Here is a 20,354-nt window from a genome sequence, read left to right as displayed (position 1 = left end):
CAGCAGTTTTTTTTAAAAGCAGAAATGAAATCAAAATAGTTCCTCAGTAACAAATACTCTTTACATATCCCCTTCCTCCTTTTCTTTCTTGATAGAGCTCCTGTAGTTCAAGGCCAAGGGGAAAAAGTTAAAGCCATGAGAGCTCTGCCCTCGCAGTTTTTAGAACCAGAGCCAAAAGAGGCAGGAAGTTGTTGTACAATAGCGTTACAGTAATCTGCCACAAATGGAAAAAGCCAAATGCTGATCTCAGAGTAGAGAAGGTGGCAGAACAGACAGACAGAGGGAGGGAGGGACAGACCGGGAGAGAAAGAGAGCTAGTGTGTGTGAGAGCAAAGAATAATCAATACAATCTAAGATGGTGGAAACCCGGCTGCTCCGGTCTCCTCCTCTAGTTCTCTCTTTGGCTCACCTACTCTTCCAGTAAATCAGTGCTTGAACTTGATCAAATAAAGTGTGTAGACTGTCATGTTTTCTTTTTTCTGTTCCCTTTTAAACAGGACAAATCAGCATCTCAGGGAGATGGGAGGGGGTAACTGTTGAATGTTGAATACCGGGGCAAGTGGCAGCTGTTTTACCTCGAGGAAAAGCAGCCCAGTCTCACCCAAAAATGCTTATCAGCCTTTTGACTTTGTGCCAAAATAGCTGCAAGCGTTCAGCTCCAGCATTAGGCTCTATTTGCTACAGAGCTGGGGCGAGGAGGAGGGTCTTGTAGCCGTGTGTTTCTTTGCCACATGTTACTGAAATTAACACTCTCCACACTTCCCCTTTTCCCTGCAATGCATCAGTGTGTAAGCTTCTGGTCTGTGTGTTCACACTAGTCATTGTGGCATGCACTTGGAGAGTGTGTGCTCCTTTTTCATGGTGTGCTCCCAAAGTCTGTGGAAGTGACAAGAGCTCCACTACAGTGGGAGTTGAGGTTAATAATTCAACGAGCTCTCTCAGAAGTGTTGCATATTTCAAGGATCCTCCAGCAGGACAGTCCACTCTGAATGACTGTGTCTCTCCCCCCCCCCTGCTTTTCTTTTGACTAGTTGATGTAGTTGCTGAGGTACTGTACAGTGTATCCCAGTATGGTGTGTGAGCATGAGCACTGAGTCTGCGCACTGCTGGAGGAGTAGATTTCTGTGTCATTCTTCTTCCTCCACCCCTCCCACATTTAGTGCTTTCCACCCTCCCACTCTCTCTCTCTCTCTCTCTCTCTCTCTCTCTCTCTCTCTTTCTTTCTGTGTCTCTGTCTCCCACCCATCTTCTGCTCCCTCCCTTCCTTCCTCCTCCTCCCTCCTGCCTCCTCCTCCTCCTCATCCTCCTCCTCATCCGTCCCCAGTGCAAATACAGTTCCTTGCGGTGTTGGACATGTGATGAAAAAGTGACTGGTTGGCTTGCTCCGCTACACCTCCTATTTCATCATCAGCGGAGCTTTTCTCCCCTTCACTGTCTCCTCCTCTTGTCCTCTAGTCCTCTCTGTCTCTCTCTCTCTCTCTCTCTCTCTCTCTCTCTCTCTCTCTCTCTCTCTCTCTTCTTTTTCTCTCTCTGTTTCTGTTGCTCCCCTCTTTCTGCTCCAGCCACAAGCAAGGGGGAGACTTAAGCTCTGCAAGGGGAAAAAAAAAAGAAAAAAGTCTGCTGCTATTTCTACAGTCAGGGCCTCCCCACAGCCCGCCCTTCCATAGACGGAGCTTCTTTTTCTTTTTTTTCACTCACTACTAGCTGGATTTTAACCCTCTGCCTCCAACTAGCTGCACAGCAGCTCTGCAAAACCTGGCAACAAGTTGCTTTTTAGGGGCCTTTTCTTACTCTTGGCACATTGATTTTTGCATCACTTTGGATTTCGGTGCTGTTTCTTCTGTTTTTCTGTATTTTTTTTTTTTCCTGAAAATGTACCACATCCTCCAAATTTTTTCGCCATTGTCGGGGTTCTTGTAGTATTTATTTGGATCCTCTCTTTCTGGTTGGACATTTGATGGGCCTTGTTCCACCTGGAGTGCCAGGGAGCCATTTCTGACAGGTAACCTGCTTGTGGTGGGCTCGTGGTCTGGATGACCACTGTGGATGACAATCAGAGAATGTGACCAGTGTCTAAACGTGGTACACATGTGTTTTATAGAAATATCAGCGACAGTTCTTCACCTTGTTCTTCTTTACTCCCTGTTTCTCCTTCTGTTTCCTCTCTATGTCCTCTCTTTCCCTGTCTCTCTGTGTCTCTTGCTCACCCTTGTTCTCTCTCTTTCACACTGACTCGCTCTCCTAACAGGGGTGTGCTGAGCAGGAGCTCTTTCTGGGACAGGTGCCAACTGCAAACAAAAGACATTAAAAGGCAATAAGAGGAAAAAAAAAAAAAGAAATGTTGGAATTGCGAAATTTCAAGTTGTTTCTGCAAAATGTCACCAGTTGCTGTGTGTGTGTTGTGTCTTTATGTGACCAGTTTGTGCTGTTATTGCATGACCCGTAGGAAGTATTCAAACTAATGTTGTGCCTGACGCTGTTGGTGAGACAGAGGTTTGAATACTTGGCCACACTTATTCTAGTGAAGGCATTTCATTCGGGAAGAGGGAGGGAGTAATGTAGGAGAGCAGCATATACACTGCTGAATTATTCATGTGCTCAGTCAAGGCTGTGACTGGACTGGTTGCTATTTGCATGCATCAGACATGCTGTTTGTCTGTTTGCTAACATTCCTCATTCAAAGACTTGTTAACTAGCAGACAGGCTTAGCTGGAGCCTTGCAGACAGCCTCATGGCCTCCTATTGTTTCAGGCCTCACCAGGCCTGGACCCAGCTGGTGGCAGGCGAGCCCCTGCAGCCCCAGAGGTGAGACTGACCCAAGCGCTCAGGCTGGAGCTGAGGCTGAGGCTGAGGCTGAGGCACTGCTGCGAACAGGACAGTCTGAGGAGAAATCAATGGGTCTTGCTAGATGCACTAAAAGGCGGCAGCTCATGGCTTTCTCCTCTTCTTAACAGAGAGGTGGATGAAAGAAAGGAAGAGCTGCCGAAATTCGCATCCCGGACCTGACATTTACCAACAATCGGTGAGTAATATCTGTTTTAATATGTGTACGCTTGGACGGTTTTTGATGGAAATGTATCCATATGATTACATTTTAGGCTTTCAGCGTTTAACAGACACAGCACACAAATCAACATTTGATGCTCTTGAGGTTCTTACCCAAAGTTTCTTTTCACCTGGGCTTGCATTTATGCATCTGAATCGAAAACCCTACATGTAGCTCAGGAGCACATACAATAGCACACATCAGAGGGTCTGAACTAGTCCTTTAAATTTAGGAACGTTTTTCTATAACTTTTCCTCCTCTGCAACAAAACCTATTTTTAATTTAGCAATGATACAACTAAAATCATAAATAGCACTGTGATTGCTGCCAAGATAATCCCACTTCGTGGTAATCGGTGGATGAGTGAAAGGCCACAGTTGTGGAGGTATTTCATATGAGTGATGCGGTCCGAGCTTAGTGTGCACTGTATGAAGAGAAGTATGTGGTGTACTGATCATTTTGATCACTTTAATTTTCTTAAAAGCTTGACCGCAGGCTGAATTTTGAAAAGAATATTTGTTGAACTTCAGCATTTTGTTGAATTTGAGGTTTTGCGGGTCGTATTTGTCAAGCTTGTGTCTCATTTAGGACAACACAATGGAATATAAATATAAAACAGCCAATTGCTTCGCCATGTACAGGGTATTTTCTTATGTATTCATAATTTTAATGTCAGGCATATCATTTCCAGGTTTTCTTTTCTGTGTGTGTGCGGATCTATATTTTACATCTATGAATACGGGATGTTTTAGGTATTATTCTTTGCACACAAACATTTTGTGACAAATGCAGAAACATTTCTCTGAAAAAAATTGTTTAATCATATTGATTCATTTAAAATCATCCCCTTGTTTTCATTTAAATGAAGAACAAACTTTAATGAGCAATAAACCTGCAGTCGTGTAGTAATTCCACAAAACAAAGTGGTAAATAAATGCTTTTAAAGTTGACTTTATCGGTTAGTTTGAATAACATGTTAATTTACTTAAACTCCTTTGGCCCTTTGTCAGGTACTTGATGGTTACCTTTATCAAAATTATGAAAAAAACGTAAGAGTATGAGACATTGATATGGTAATTTACAATCCCCAGGTCTAATTATAAGATTTAGTTTGGAGTATTGCTTGTAAGAATTACTGAATACGTAGTAATCACGGTTTTCAAATATCTTCTTCAGTAAATGTGGCGTATTTGCAGTTTATTCGTGGAAATCATCCATCTTTGGCCCATCCTGTGTTTGGTTTTCCACTGTGTGCTCAGATGTTGAGGTTTACATAAAAGAGAACTTTTTTGAAAGGCAAAAACAGAACTGATAGTACTCCAAGCTTACAGGTGATTCAGGTTTAGCTTTTCCATTCGTAGGTGATTATGTTCATTCACATGAATATAAGCTATGCTTAACTAGCTGTGGACACATGGTTTTGGCTGGCACAGTATCACGCTACTCCACCCCTAAGGCCTTTTTCAGTGGATGGCAAGAGTCCAGGGGAAGGTTGCATGCTGAGAGGCAGATGGCAGGGTGGTGAGGGTTTTCAGTATTTTCTCTCCCTGTAAAAGTATACCTGACCAATACAACAGCCTGGTACAGCCCACAGTGAAGCATTCTGTGCACATTCTGAGGCAAACTTCAGCTTTATTGCAGCCACACTGCAAAGCCAATATGGGGACACGCGCACACACACACACACACACACACACACACACACACACACACACACACACACACACACACACACACACACACACACACACACACACACACACACACACACACACACACACACACACACACACACAAATATGAGTACACAATCAAATGCACATATTCACATGTATAATTTTCTTGGTGCACGTTGTCAAATATTAATACTTTTTAGCACAAGTAAACACGTTTTTCATATTTGTGTATTTTTTTTGCCCTTTCGGTGTATTAAAATAACCGGTCCAAAGGGTTTTCAGGTAAATCCACACAACAGTCAAAGTGTCTTTTAACAGATTTTATCACTTAATATATTTCATTTATTTTCAATCAATAGGTCGATGTTTTTTTTTTATTTCATATGAATGACAATGTTTTGTGAGTATGCTGAAAAAGCAGAGTAAAATCAAAGTGCAGGACAGAACTAGAACAACAAGTTCTCAAACTTGACCGTGACTTTGTGGCCTTAAGCTTGAATGAGAAAATCTGGATTTTTAATAAAAGTGTGCTTTAAGTCATTATTTTTCTTAGAATTTATTCATGAAAAGTACACCATGTTTTTATAAAGATACTAAAAAGTTTAATCTGATAAAACTTCAGAAGTTTTTAAGAGTGTGAACTAAAAAAAAAAAAAACACCAAACCCAATACTGTGGAGGTAAATTATACATTGTGTGGAATTATTGTTATCCAGTTTTCACAATAATTATAAGTAACTATTAATTTATGCTATTTGGGATTTTTTTTTTTTAAGTTTAAAACCTTTTACATTTAACACTTTAATCCATTTGGTTTAATTTCTATTTGAATTTGAAATAGTCGCATTTCTCAATATTACAAAGAAAAGATAACATCCTGCAAAAATAATGCATTTGCCCTTTTTTTCTGTGTAGAATGAAATATTTAAAAAAAAAAAAAAAAAAAGTTGTGCCATAAAGTTTCAAAATAGGAGATGTTTTGTATCTATAAGCATCCATGTAAAGGAAGCTCTATCAGGGTGCAAAAAACAAAGTAACTATGTTTTAAACAAACAAAAAAAGTTTTTAATGCATTTCAGGTGTGTGTGTGTGTGTGTGTGTGTGTGTGTGTGTGTGTGTGTGTGTGTGTGTGTGTGTGTGTGTGTGTGTGTGTGTGTGTGTACACAGTAAAACAATTAATTGATGCTTGTGCATGTATCCACTTGTTGATGGATTATGTATTTCATTTTATTTTTGTAAATCGTCATGGATTATTTTTTTGTTTAGTTTTTTTTTTACGATACTGAGTTCACTATAATATTGCCATTTTTTATTTCTTAATTCAATAGTAAACCCCAAACCTAGTATTTCATTATTTTTAGAGAAGTACAGGGTGTTACACAATTTTGTTTTATTTTGAATCCTAATTGTTATAAATATGCTAGTCCCAATGGCATAAAAAGACTCTCCTTGTAGATAAGAAATTAGAGCAACCTTCTTACAAACTGCCAGCCTGAGGCATTGCCTCGTGTCTGAGTTAATCATACCTAATATTAAAAACCACATTTCACACAACATTAACAAATAGAATTAACAGATAGGAACAATGCGATCTGGATATGTAATATTGTTGTTCTCTTGCTGTTGTCCAAATAGACATGGCATATGATTTTGATCTCTCGATAACTGCTGCTGTCAATTTGAATACTCATGTGTGGTGTAGCAGCACGGCAATGACTACAGTGTGTTTTTTGGTCTGAATATTGTGTGTGGTTTAGGTCATGTGCCAGTGCTCACTGTTTTCTTACTAGTGCAACACACAGTGGAAATGAGTAATTTACCAGTGCAGCACAGCTATATGCCACCTATACACTGCTTCATTTGGTAAGTGGATGAATTAGTATTTAAGATTATGTGATTTTTGTTTCATTTATGAGCTTGCTGTGATGTTGTGAATTCCCTCCAATTTCTTCCTGGCTAATATGAAATCCAGATTGGAGTGGTGAATGGGGGCCAAGTCAGCGCTCACTGTAAATATATTTTTCTGCCATAATAATGAAAGACTTTTATTTCTAACACCAAAGCAGCTTCATTGTGCTGTTTTCAGAAAAAACTGAGAAACCCAGCAAAATGAAAGTTATATTGTATGTCTGAGTCCTCTGGAGGACTTTCATGGTTTGGGGTTTTGATTGACATACACCACTGCAAGTAGTCCTGTAATGTGTTTAGTAATTCACTGTTATTTTATTTACTTTGTTTTAAATGAATGGAAATGATCCAATATTTATTAATTGCTAACCATATGGTCTTTTTAAATTAGATATTTGTCAAAAATATATGTTTTTTTTCTTAACAGGAACATATAATTGCTGTATAAACTACTAGGCCAGAAATGAAAGCATTTAATGTGTAACTTTCTTAACAGACATATTTTCCAGTTCACTTGGTAAATGTATACTTAGTGCACATACTTAAAACATGAAGGAAAATCAAATCTGACATGATGCAGGTTGAAAATATGTGCATGATCTGTGTATCATCCTAAATGTAGCTCCGGTATTCATATTGACAGACAATACGAAGTGGTGCAAAGTAACACTAACTAGAAGGTTTGCACGAGAAGGAAGGAAATTGTTCCTGGTTTGAAATCTACCACTTTGGCAGCCTAACATGTGGGTCATAGTGCATTGTGCAAAAACCTGTTAAACAGTTGGATTACAATGTATTCATGTCATTCACAGCAACATCTGCTTCTGGTTTTTAATCAGCAATTGTTAGTGAAAAACTTAAAATTCAAACCTCCAGTCAGATCAGGTCTCCTTAGTACAGTAGAAGCTGACCAGGCTCCCTGTTGCCCTCCTGTACTGTGAATGTAGGCGAGCAGATGGGTGGATCTACAGTGGCCACTACAGGCTGCGGCATACACGTACAGGATTGGCACTACAGTACAGTAGAAAGTAGGCCAGGCCTGAATAGAGGGGAGAGAAGCTGTACAAAGAGGCTGAGACCTGGAGACACAGACATACGAATACTGTACACATGCATTTTTTGGTGTTGCGGTTGTCCGTGCAAGTTCTGAAATGGCAAAGAGAACAAAATATTCTCATAAAACTAATAAACAATATAAATGCACATACGTACATTTCGCACATATATACAAACACAAAAGTCTCTAAACCTGTTTATCCTTGCCCCTCTCACCGTACATGGAAGCCATTAGTCCATTCTTCAGTGACTTCTGAGGATTGGCCATTTTATTCTCCCCGTGTTAATCAGGATGTCAGCTGGGAGTGTCACTTGTAATTTATCCACAAAACCACAGTAACTCCACAGAGACGGTAAGCACAGTCATAATGACATAATATTGGAGTTTCAGAGGGTGACAGATGATGTCGATTTTCCTCTCTGTACCTATCCCGCTTTTCTCCAGACATTTCTGAAACAAGACCTGTGCAACTTCCACATGCTTTACACAATAGGCACAATCGTTTTGGGTTTTTTCTACTCAAGTTTATTTTGGTTGATTTTGAGGATGATTTTGTTCCACACTTACTGTACCACTAGTCTCACCAAGCCTTCAAACAACATTCTCAAAGGAGTTTTGTCAGACGTTCAACAGACAGATTTTGTTTACTTTAATATTTGAAATCATTAAAGTAAAACTAAGTGTTGCTTTTGCCTCCTGACCAGCCTTCACTGTGCACTTTAGAGGCTCTTTAGTCTGTGGTTTAGAACATCACGTGTGAGTGTCTCTCAGCACACATCGTCAGGACAGATACTTGTTTTATGTACCTGCCAGGCAAAGCGATATTCCAGATAACGCTGTGCTGCACCCACTCAACTTCTCAACTTTTCTTTTCCAGCACTCATATACTTCTCCTGCTTTTGGCCTCTGCTGTCGCCAAGGCAATTTAGTCAGAGAAAAAGTGCCGAATCAGCAACATTGTTCCACTTGGAGGTAAAATTGGAAGTGTTGAAAGGCCTCGCCTGCAACTCTCCAACTATCAAAATACTGTAAATCCCTTCCCTCACCTCACCTCCACTTCATTACTTTCTTACTGTTCATCAGCGCTGAGCTAAATTATGTTGGCTACATTTAGTGGAATACACTGAGCTTTCTTTTTGTCACCCAGTTTGGTTGACTTCAGTTTCTACTGACTTTTACTGTGTAATACAGCACCCCAGTAATGTTTATATATTCAAGTTTCCTTGCTTACACTTTTATGTTCTGGTAGAGTGGCCAAAAAGTTGTAGAAGTCGAAAACAAATCTCCCTACCAACAGGAGCACCTCAAAACATCAGCTAGAAAATATTTCATAATCAAAATCAGTTTTAAAAAAAATATATATATATATATTTTTTTTTTGAATACTTGCAGCCCACCATGTGTGTATACTAATATACTGTAGACTTATCCCTGCAGCACATACTCGCCCAGGCTCCATGAGTCATCAACATGCATATACACACAAACAACACACCCACACTCACACACAGAGTGCAGCGAGTGCACAGCTCGGACATGAATCTCCCTCCATGGGCTGGAGGAGTTGGGTTACTCATGAGCCCATAAACATGTGCTGGCAGTAGTCCAAGGCACTGCACTGCAATTACAAACGATAGAAACAATATATAACAGACCCTTCCCCAGCAAGGCCATGTCCTGTGCCGCAATTAGCATCCATGTACGGAATTATCACCCTTCAGCCAGCCGCCACCGCACCGCGTGGAGGCCTTTAGCTAATTGGCAGTGTCCTCCTTGGTCTGCTGGAGGACGGCCCGCACGTCTCTCTGTATCCTCCGTCACACTCTTTATTTTTCTGCAATCCCAGATTTGACTGACGATGACTAACTACCTCTGTTGTTGTCCTTTCTCTCATTCCACCTCCACATGATTGCACTGGCATCACTTGCCTACACATGCACACCACAACAGGGGCACATGTTAAAAGCCGCCTCGTACATTAACGCTGCACAGCCTGTGCATGCCCTCATGTGTGAACTGAACATACTGTGCATGTGCAAAAAAAAAAAAAAAAAAAAATCACTTATTATCCTCGCAAGTACACGCAGATGCGCCGTTGCACCCACGCACATGACACTGTGGGCTTTCAGCAACACAGCATGCCAAAGCGTGTGCACGTATGCAGCGAGTGGGTGCTACTGGGCAAGACCAAGGCCGCGGCGGAGCTTCTTGTGTGTCGGTGTCGGTTGAGCATGCAGCAGCGAGATTTGGCCGGTGTACAGGGCAGCAGAGAGGGTGCGGTGTGTTACATGTCCCACTAATGAGTTTCCTTGGCCGGGCTAAACTGTAGGGCGAGCTTATTAGTAAACAGGCTACAGAGAAAAGACCCTATAGCCCTCTGCTGCTGCTGCTGCCTCCTCTCCAACTGATCACTCTCTGTTTCTCCATTCTCCGGTAATTGTCTCCCTTCGACTCTACAATTCTCACTGTTTATTTTTCTCTCTCTGTCTCCCTCTTGTAGGCAGCGAGATGGGGTTCGAGCCGCAGGCACAAACAATTTGGCCAACAAGTGAAATCTCCGACAGACAGCCTGGCGGTCACAGCAGCATTGTAAGTACCATAATGTATTGTAAATTTAATATGTTGTTATTTAATGATGTATTGTAATGCCATTGTGTTGGCTTACATTTCATTTAATAAGATAGGGCCTGTAATTAGACGCTGTGTCATTTTTTTTTATTTGCATGGCATGTAACTGCTTTGTCTACATCATCTGTTTCTGAGACTTATTATAATGTGAGCCTGCATTAGATTAAATTATAATGGCTGGATATTGTACCTTTATTCCATTTGAAAGGCCAAGTGGTCCCAATGGCTTATTAGTGCAGCGTAGTAAGAAACAAAAACAAACATCTTCTTTAGTGCACATGCACAGAAAACCACTTACAGCCTAATCTTAATTGTCCAGTTTGCTTGGTGGAAGTCTGGACACTCTCTCTCTCTCTGTGCCTGGTCCTGGATCTGTTAGAAAATGGCTTCCACTCTGTGTGCCTTCCAGCTCTCTGCTCCCCGACGCCATTTTGTGTATCACTGCCAAAGTAGTCAGGTAGCAGGAGGAGAGGGACAGAGTAAAGTGGGAGAGGAAAGAAGTGGGTGCGACTGGATGCTTGCTCAAAGAGTGAATTCAAATAAACAGAGAGGAGTGGTAGGAGTTACAGAAAAGCAGCACGTCAGTGTGCAATGACAGAAGGCTTAAACAAGTCTTTTTCTCACGGACAGATGTTTTAATTGTTGCCGTGTGGCTACATCAGAACAAGCAGCCTCCCTCCCTCAAAGAGAGCTGACCCTGGGGTGGACACCAGAAACAGTTCTTTTTCAATGGGGCAAATGTGCTGGCAGAGGCCACAGCTGCATCCCACCCTCCATCAGCCCCCCCTCTGCTCCCAACACAACCTGTATAGTTCTCCAGAGCCAGTGTGCATGAATAAAAGCTCTAACCTCTACAGTTGTACTTGTCTCCAACCTAACCACAGCACACTGTTTGCTGTGAGCTTCAATCCCGACTGTGCCTGTATCATATGCACTTGGTAACCCCCGGCCCCACCCTACAAACTCTAGCTACAGCTGTCTGCAGCTCTGGAATTCTGTATGGGCCAGGTATTTGATTACATGTGCAGATGTTATTAAAGTCCACCTCTTATCTCAACCCCAAGACCACAGATAGTATATATAAAGGTTACAGTGTAGGTGTCTGGTGCTGCTTTGCTCTGGATCATTCATTGCTGAACTTTAGCACACACTATGTTGAATGATACTGAAAGGTTGTTGGAAAGAGGACTGATGTTTGAGGATTGTTTTTCGACTTACAGCCCTGTAAAATTAAATCATTATAACTCCTTTCTGTTTAGGTCCTATTTTCTTTTGGTTTTGTTTTACATCCCAACATTGATATCTTGATGTCATTAGCTTCTAAAAGTTCATCATATTTGAAAAGAGGCTCCAATTTCTGCACTTTTGAAAAGATTTAACTACTTACAATTACTCTTGCTCTGCTTAATGTCACCGTACTTCACAAAAGAACTACAATCATCGGCCAAACAACATTATACATGAGCAGAAAATGTAGCTTGTTGTTTGTGGGGGTAAAATACACTGTCAGCTAGCACAGAAAAGTTGCACATGAGTTTATTTCTGGGTACTGTATGTGTTTATGCCTTGAAGTGATGCTGTAAAAGCTCCCTCACTGTATCAGTGTGTCTCTTTGCTGGCATGCAACTGATTTAGACAGTAGGTGCAAAATATAGCAGAGGTCCCTCCTGCAGTAAAACATGGCCTATTTAGGCCTGTCATAGACAAGCTCTCATTGAGACAGGCAGTCAGTCAGTCAGTGGATTTACTAACAGTACAGAATGCACTCTGTCCCCTTTGGCTACTCCCTCCTTAATCTGGCCATGTGTTTGCATATGGGACAGAGTGGCCTCCATATTGTGTTTGTGGAATGAATTATGAATGCTATTGCATAACCGTGGCCTGTTTCTAGGGCATATCTCTCCAGCATCTACCCAGAGACCAAACCATGAATACATTTACCCAGCCTAGACCTCTTGGAAATGATACTGTGAAGCTGGCCTGCCTGCGTTTGTTTATGGTTATATAGAGCAGATGGCCATGCAACATGGTCACATTCACACACTGGCTGCCTCCCTGTTGCTGCCACACACACAAATGCTTATAGGCAGAAATGTAGCTGTGTTTGAAGGGGACTCAAAGCCACGGAAATTCATTCATTATTCTTCTGTAACTCACTGGGGGAAAATCATTAAATCTCTTTATCAGAGGACATTACTGTATATTCCCCTTTGTCTGGCAGTTGTCCTGGAGCTATTAGCACTGGCACTAAAAACTGCTGCCAAATCAAGCTTTTCAATGCTAACTGTGGTTAACTGTACTGTATTTACAGCCTTAGATTTCATCTGTAGTTCGACTACACCCAGCTGTAGCCTGGAAGTAACAAGCTCTTCAAGGTTATAAACTGTGCAGATCCCTGTCTGCCTACTCTGGCCCTGTGTCTGTCAGCTGAAGTTCATATGCAGGGAGAAAGGTATTTGTCCCACCCTCTAAATATAGCTGGCGACAGATGCAGCTCGATGGGGCACTGCCCAAGCTGAAAGGGGCCCTGCAGGCAGGCTGGAGCAGAGCAGGGCATGCAGACGTGTCAGGACTATGGACTTCCTCTAATAGACAGACAGAGGCCCTGTAGGTCACCAGCAGCCACATGGCAGCACACACGTTTCACCAGCTTCCATTTGCATCCTCATTTGCACGAAGACTAAGCCTGTCACTTTTTACATGAGCAAAAAATAGACAACATTTAATGCATTTCTGAGATGAATATTGACTTAATACTGTGTGAGAAAATATCACAGTCCAGTCTGTCAAAAGTTAGTTATCATCTGCATGCTTTTCATAGACACGATGAAGTTTACACTCCACCTTGAAATCTCTTGTGACATGGCCATAGTTTAGGTATTTTTTGCATTTCTGGGTCCTTGATCCCAACCTTATCAAACACTATTAACCTTATAGCCCAAAAGGAGGGACAGCCATATGCTGCAAGCTGGTTCCGCAGCATAGATTTGCATCTGGATCTTGCACAGGAAGCCACTCAAGCATGTGCAGAGAGCTCCTGACATAATAAATAAGGTTCAAGTGAAGATCACCTCAAAGTGCAATTATGCACTTTTATGCCATTTACTAAAGAAAAAAAAACAGAAATCTGTTTTTAAATATGGTAAGTGTCCTTGGCCTAATGATCAGTTCACTTCAGTCTAGCTGTGAGCGTATATGAGGCATCTGTGTTTTATGTCTTTACAGCCCAAAATATGCTTGACTACCTTGAGCACTAATGTGCCCAGTGATTGCAAATTTCAAAGGCATCGTGTTTAAGGTGTCTTGATATGTAACTGTAACAGACACCTGCTATAAACAAGTTTGTTTCTGTGTAGACCTGTGTCCCGCTGGACATCCTGCAGCTTGTGCATTGCAAATGTTCAAAATGCTCATACATGTGACTGTACACTGTGTGTGAGAGAGATGAGAAGCAGCTGGCAAGGTTGGGCTGAGTGGTTTGGGCAACTCCTGCTGCATACCCTGTCATTACAATGATTGGGGTCATTTTTTTTACCTCTAAAGATGGGGCCGCTGGGCCGCACTGGGATCAGTTAAGTCTGCCTAATCCAGCCTTCTTCACCTGGCATGTTTATGGCTCTGCTGGGGGGCAGGAGGGGAGGGGGAGGCAGGGTTAAGTCACCAGGGGCCGTTCATCTCACAGTCTGACAGGCAAACACACACATATTATGCACATAGGTGTGAGTACATGCGCAGTCCATCACACATGTTGATCTGCATACAGGACAACATGCAGTACTTTGTGCATTAATGCATACATGACGCACCGCACACCCTTAGGTACTGTACATTCATACACCTTCATATTCACCCGTTACTCCCCGTTTTTTTCACACTCCTAACACACACACACACACACACACACACACACACACACACACACACACACACACACACACACACACACACACACACACACACACACACACACACACACACACACACACACACACACACACACACACACACACACTCTCACACAAGGTTTGCCAGCCCAGTATCTGCCTCATGCAGAGGTGACAGGGAGGTCAGCCTGTCTGACTTTGAGCAGAATCCCCCTGTGGCTTGCCCCAGCCATTCCCCCTGGCATGTGTAACAGGACCTGCCCATGCAGCCTCTCCTCTTCCCCCGCTCCTGTCCTCCCCCACCCCCTGTTGCCTGCCCCTTGGCCCTGGTATAAATAGATGGGTCATGCCTGCTGCTTTACCCTGAGAGGGGTGTAGGAGGGGTGGGGGGCACAGTAGCCATGCTTCCCTTTTATAAATGCTCCACCATGTCTATCTGGATTCTTGCTATTTGCACCCAGACATCTTGATGCAGGGCAAACATGTAGATGTACACAGACAAGAGAAAAAACGACCACATGCTTAATATGAAGAAAGCCACACATGGGGACTGATAAGAAGCACATTAACTGTGCATGAGCATACTTGCAAAACTCAACCAGAAAGCACACATGCGATATTGTCATGCCAAAAAACACCCATATTAGCCTATATGGGTGCTTCTCCTTACCCTGGCCTGGGTAAGGAGAAGCGTAAATCTGAAGAGGAATGCCGTTTCTTAAAAATCAGCAAGTTAACTGTTGAAATAAAGATGAAGAGTAAGCTACAGTCAGTGCAGTGCCAATACAAAACTTTACATTCAGGAATATAATGTGTTTATACAAAACCCTTTAAGCACAAAGTGCATGTAGCTCAACAATACCTTGAATTAAGTCAACCAAATTAAGCAAAAATATGTTAAAAATGAGCAAATAGTAAGTAAAAAGTGACTCCAAATCTTAGTAGTCATTTGATGGCAACATTCCACCCTTAAAATTTAGCAATGCTCTGTGCTTGTCATAAATCTGTCTACTTAAAATGTATAGAGGTTTGATGCAAAGCTCTGCAATTGCCTAGAAGGTCAATGGATGTACAAGATGTATTTGTGCACCGTAAACAATGGTGCCGGTTTTGCCAGGAGTCCCTCACAACAGCGATATCCTGAACTCAAGAGACTATCCTGATAAAGTAAAGATTAAATTATTGTTAAATCTATACTAACCCACAAGCCTACAACACATGTACAATACAAAACAAATCATCATATCATGATGGATGAGTTGAAATTGACTGGAATATTGAAAATTTGAGGTTGCATCTTGTGTAAAAGCAGTTTCTTTTAACAGACCGCCAGAACCCCAAAGATCAGGTTACAAGCTTCCAGCACTCCGCCTTACTATCACTGCAGTTGCTTCAGTATTGACTGATTGGCACTTTGGCACTTACACTCAAGTGTGATTGAATTAAAGTGACTTTCCAAGCAGTGCATGCCTTTGCTCTGAACACTGTGTGAAAACATAAAGAGATAAGTGAATATCGGGTTTTGCCTTATTCCCTCTAAAGGGTATTTCTCCCAAGTATTGTGTGTGTGTGCACATGTGCATGTATTTAATAGTGTGTCCTTTTGTATTTGTTTGTGCACTACGTGCCCCGTGGTGTGTGTGTGCATGTGTTTGTGGGACATTATGAGACGACGAGGTGCAGAAAGCAGGACTTTGCACCACAGCCCCTCCAAACAGCTAATGGAGGTGTGAGGCTGAAGCACTGGATCAGTTACAGACGGCGGGCTTTCAAGTGAAGGAATGCTTGCTGAGTTTGCACACTTTTAAGAAGGTGGGCAACCTCCTGCTAAAGGAGGTGTTTTTAGATTGTGTTACATAACTGTGTAAAAATCCCTAAACCTGTGTGTGTGTATGTGTGTACGTGTGTACGTGTGTGTACGTGTGCTTGCTTTGCACATTGTGTGTGGGTGTGAGTGTGAATATTTCGCTGTCACTGGATGATAGCAACTGGCTTCACTTGAAAGCAATAGCTTTCCTGGACATGCACTCCATTGGTCGGGACCCAAGAGCCATATACTATATTAGATTGAAGTATGTCCAGTCAGCAGACTGAGAGGACACTGTGCCTTGACCCTACCTTATGAAGTGGACCCCAGGTAGCTGAGCCTTTTGCAGGATTGCACAATGAGAATTGACTTACATGCTCCAGCAGACAGCGCTGAATGTTAACGCTTAAAAATTGCTTGGTTTGATTATGATAAGTTTAAGGTGTGTGTGTGTGTGTGTGTGTGTGTGTGTGTGTGTGTGTGTGTGTGTGTGTGTGTGTGTGTGTGTGTTCAAAGAGATGTGTATGGTGCAACAATAGCACACTTGACAAATCACTTGACTGACATACCAAAACTTGTCTTGTTTTCAGAAACACTGCATGCCATATCAGTCCCTACAGCTCCACCCACTTAAGTTACTTCGTAACGTTCATGGGTAATATGTTTGTTGGAGACTACAGTCAGTACGTCAATCATTTTCATGAAAATTTCATAACCTGACCCGGGTCCCCACTATTTATTATGCAACGTTCGGTTCCTGTCAAAGTGTGGGCCGCTTTTCCAAAGGCACAAAGGCAGGACTGGCTCCACACCGGTGTCTGTGTGGCTCTGCTCGTCCATTAATTTCTGCCATTATCGCATGCATCTTTACACATACAGTATGTGTGTGAATTCTGTAGGTTTCCATATTTCTTCCGTCAGCTTGTCTCTGTCTGCAGAGTGTCTGTTGGCCCGTGTGAGCGTGTGCTTGTGCATACTTACGATCGACAGCGCTGTGGTGTAAGTAAGGCCATGTTGAATAATGCAGAGAGCCTCACACTTACCTGAGCAGACACAATGGGGCCTCTCAGCTCAAGACATACCGTTCTGTATTGCGCTGTGCTGTACATTTGTGCCTTCACATATATGTTACTATTACTGTATTCATGCTGACAAAGATTTCCCCTCATAGGAATTTGGTTCAGCACATTGTAAAACACTTAAAGGTGCTAAATGGTGTGGTTTTATATGCGGACAGAATTTTATTCACGCATACTGTATAAAAGTATTACCCCATACGCAAATTGCCTGCGAGCCCAGACAATAACTTTTCACTGAAAATGTAAAACTCTTTTAAACAGACTGTCTGCCACGGGGGCGGGAGGGGGAGGGGAGGGGAGGGGGGTGTTTGCAATGAATCTCCTGGACATCAAATTTAAAAGTCATCATGTCGAAGTATTTCTCGATTTCTTCATTTCCTTTGTTACAGAAGTAACTGATTTGTTCCTCTTGTGTGTTTTTCAGTTGGAGGCTACCTGACATGCTTGATGAAACCGTGATGGAGGGAAGAGGCGATAGGGCCAGGCCTCTCTCCCTCCCTTCCTCCCTCCTTCCCTCCTTCCTCCCCTTCGCTGCATGTTACAGAGCAGGTGAGAAACATTAACAGAGGCAGCAGCTGCTGCCCTCTGCTCCTCACATGTGGGCCAGGATATAAGCTAGCTCGAGCTCGCCCACTCTCAACACTGGTCAGTAATGTTAAGACTCTCTGCTGAAGGGCTGGAAGCAGCACAGATTGTTCTGTAGATCATTCCCTGTTTCATTATACCATTTGAAGTGTGATCTAGAGCAATAGAGTGTTACTTCATAATGTTTTTGCATATAAACAAACAGTTGAACCAAAACAGTTTTTTTTCTGTTTCAGCCTTTTTATATGAATAATTGTAGAGGATATTTTGGGGGATTTTATGGATTTGCTTATTTGTAACACTAAAAATTCCCATTAGATTGACATCTACTACTCAATACTAAATTCTAAAAGGTACATAGATGGTATTTAGTGAACATAACACTCTGTTTTGATAGTTTTGAGGTTAAAAATCTCTTAAATGTACCATTTAAGTTACTTACTGGGTTCATTTGAATATGGAAATATCTTGCCTATGCAATTTTTTTGGGACGTGCACCTTGTTGGGTCATCTGAATTCCCCCTTAGCTCGCGCCATGAACTGGTAGACCCGGTTGTCACGTTGTGTTCTGAACACTCAGACTGCGGTCACAGCGGTGAGGTGTCCCAGAGGAGAATGGCATGTGTATTTGTGTTTCTGTGAGTCATAACCGCTGTTTTGCATTCAGCGAGGCGTGTCAAAGCGGATTACCTGCATGAACGGGGCGCTGTAAGGACGTTGTTTTTAAAAGACTGTCCTTTGGGGTGAGGTAGTAGGTTGTATAGTTTTAGGGTCCTACCCTTCCTGTCAGATAACTATACAACTTACTGTCTTTCCTGAAGTGGCTGTAATGTCATCAGACGGCCATTGTTGGAACTTTTGGATCCAGATCAACACTGGGTTGTACATGTTTATCCACTGACTGCTAAGGACATTACTCAGCTGCAGCATTTGATAGCAGTAAGTCATTTAGGATTACAGCTCCTTTAGGTTGTTATATATCTTATGAATTTCATGGTTGACTTAAAGACTTTATGATCAAGACATTGTTTTTTTAATCAATGTTTTTCTGATTCTGTTTGTACTAAAAAAAAAAAACACCAGCAAGAATGTTTTCTTTATATCTCATCAGACACTGTATACTGTATAAACTTTTATACAAACCTATTTTCATCCAATTGTCATTCTTTCTTTTATTTATTTTGCTCTTATTTAGCTTTTTTCCTCATTTGAGCATCACAAGATTGTTTTAGAAATGAAAACTTTAGAAATACTCATTGTTGCTTTTTGATATAAGTGTGGTTGTTGTCAAAGTATATGTATGACTGGATGAGGATATATTTAACTGCCTTTAAGTCCTTTAAGTTAAAATGTCCACTGTTTTTGCTGTATGCCTCTCCACCATAATGCACATGAAGGTTTGCTAACCTATGGGACCTTTCTGATGTTCGTACGGGGTGAGGTAGTAGGTTGTGTGGTTTCAGGGTAGTGATTTTGCCCAATCAGGAGATAACTATACAACCTACTGCCTTCCCTGAAGGGCAGCAATACTTCACCATACAGACATCAGGAGGCATCTTCTTCTCACCATCAGAAAAACGTTCAAAATCAACAAAACCAGACCAGGTTCGTCTATCTGGCCGAAAACATTTTTTACCTGGAAAACAGGATTCCACAGCCGATCACGCTAAAGCAGGAGAGAACCAGCAGGTAAAGTCTGTTTACTTTGGGATTTGTCTTTGAGTTGGATTTTCTGCTTCAAACAATAATAATAATAATAAAAACAACAAGATGAAAAATCAGTTTGTGTTTGGTGTTCTGTTCTTTGACTTGTTCTCACATCCGGTGTTTCACACACTGAGGCTATTTGCAGTTGAAAAGCTGCATTGGTACCAAATGGTTTTTCTAAAGTATTGTCATTACTGTGATAAAGTTTACATGCAGTAAATACTGTATCGGTGCTCGCTCTCTTGTGGTGAAAGCCAGAAATTAACAGGACACTCATCTGGAACATCGTTGGTCAGTTCTGATCACTCTTATCCAGTCTACTAGCCTTTATTGAACTTAGCCAAGCATTTGATAAAATTTCAGAATATTGTAAAATATGGGAATTACAATATCTCTGGAAAAAAAAATCCAACTTGACTCCAGCCGGATCAGCCAGCAGCCAAGACACGTCCTAAAAACCTCAGCGTAGAGCAGATGGGAAGAGGAGCCGTGGCACCATCTCACCTCCTGTGCTACAGCATGATTCATGCAGCAACAGATTATGGTTACAGTATTTTATCTCTCTCTGGCCAGCGGCGCACATAACCACACACACACACACACACACACACGGATAACGAGGTGAGTGCCAGCCAGTATTAGGCCAACTTAGGCAGCATCAGACGTGCCTCACTGTCTGAGACTACAGACCTGTATCTCATATAAAGGTCAGGCTCTGGGTTGGCACTTACAGTGGGAGCCCTCACTCACCCCTATTTTAACTCAACAGTCACATAACCATAAATCAACATTGTGTCAGAGGTAACTGCTTATGATTTTTTTTTACTATAAACATGCATGTACAGTAAAATTCTATTGTGCACACTCGCACCGCTTTACTTTGCACTCATTTGCACTTCACTTTGTATGTCATGGTTTCACACATCAGTCATTATCAAACATGCTGAATTCGTTACACACTCACCAAATATCTCTGAC

The 20,354-nt window shown here is 41.9% G+C and overlaps 1 long non-coding RNA gene across 1 annotated transcript; it reads left to right on the top strand.

Moving 5' to 3' along the window:
• The first annotated feature begins 1,961 nt into the window (after positions 1–1,961).
• Positions 1,962–19,450, top strand: LOC138619076 (uncharacterized). Its single transcript, XR_011310781.1, has 3 exons — positions 1,962–3,022; positions 10,187–10,275; positions 17,509–19,450. It is a non-coding gene; the product is annotated as an uncharacterized lncRNA (long non-coding RNA).
• The last annotated feature ends 904 nt before the right edge of the window (positions 19,451–20,354 follow it).

The sequence above is a fragment of the Brachyistius frenatus genome, unplaced genomic scaffold, assembly GCF_029030835.1.
Source record: "Brachyistius frenatus isolate BFR_SWC_R1_liver_20210118 unplaced genomic scaffold, ASM2903083v1 Contig_19, whole genome shotgun sequence".
Classification (NCBI taxonomy): domain Eukaryota; kingdom Metazoa; phylum Chordata; class Actinopteri; family Embiotocidae; genus Brachyistius; species Brachyistius frenatus.
The sequence above is the reverse complement of the archived record's forward strand: the minus strand, read 5'-3'. Positions and strand labels throughout refer to the sequence as shown.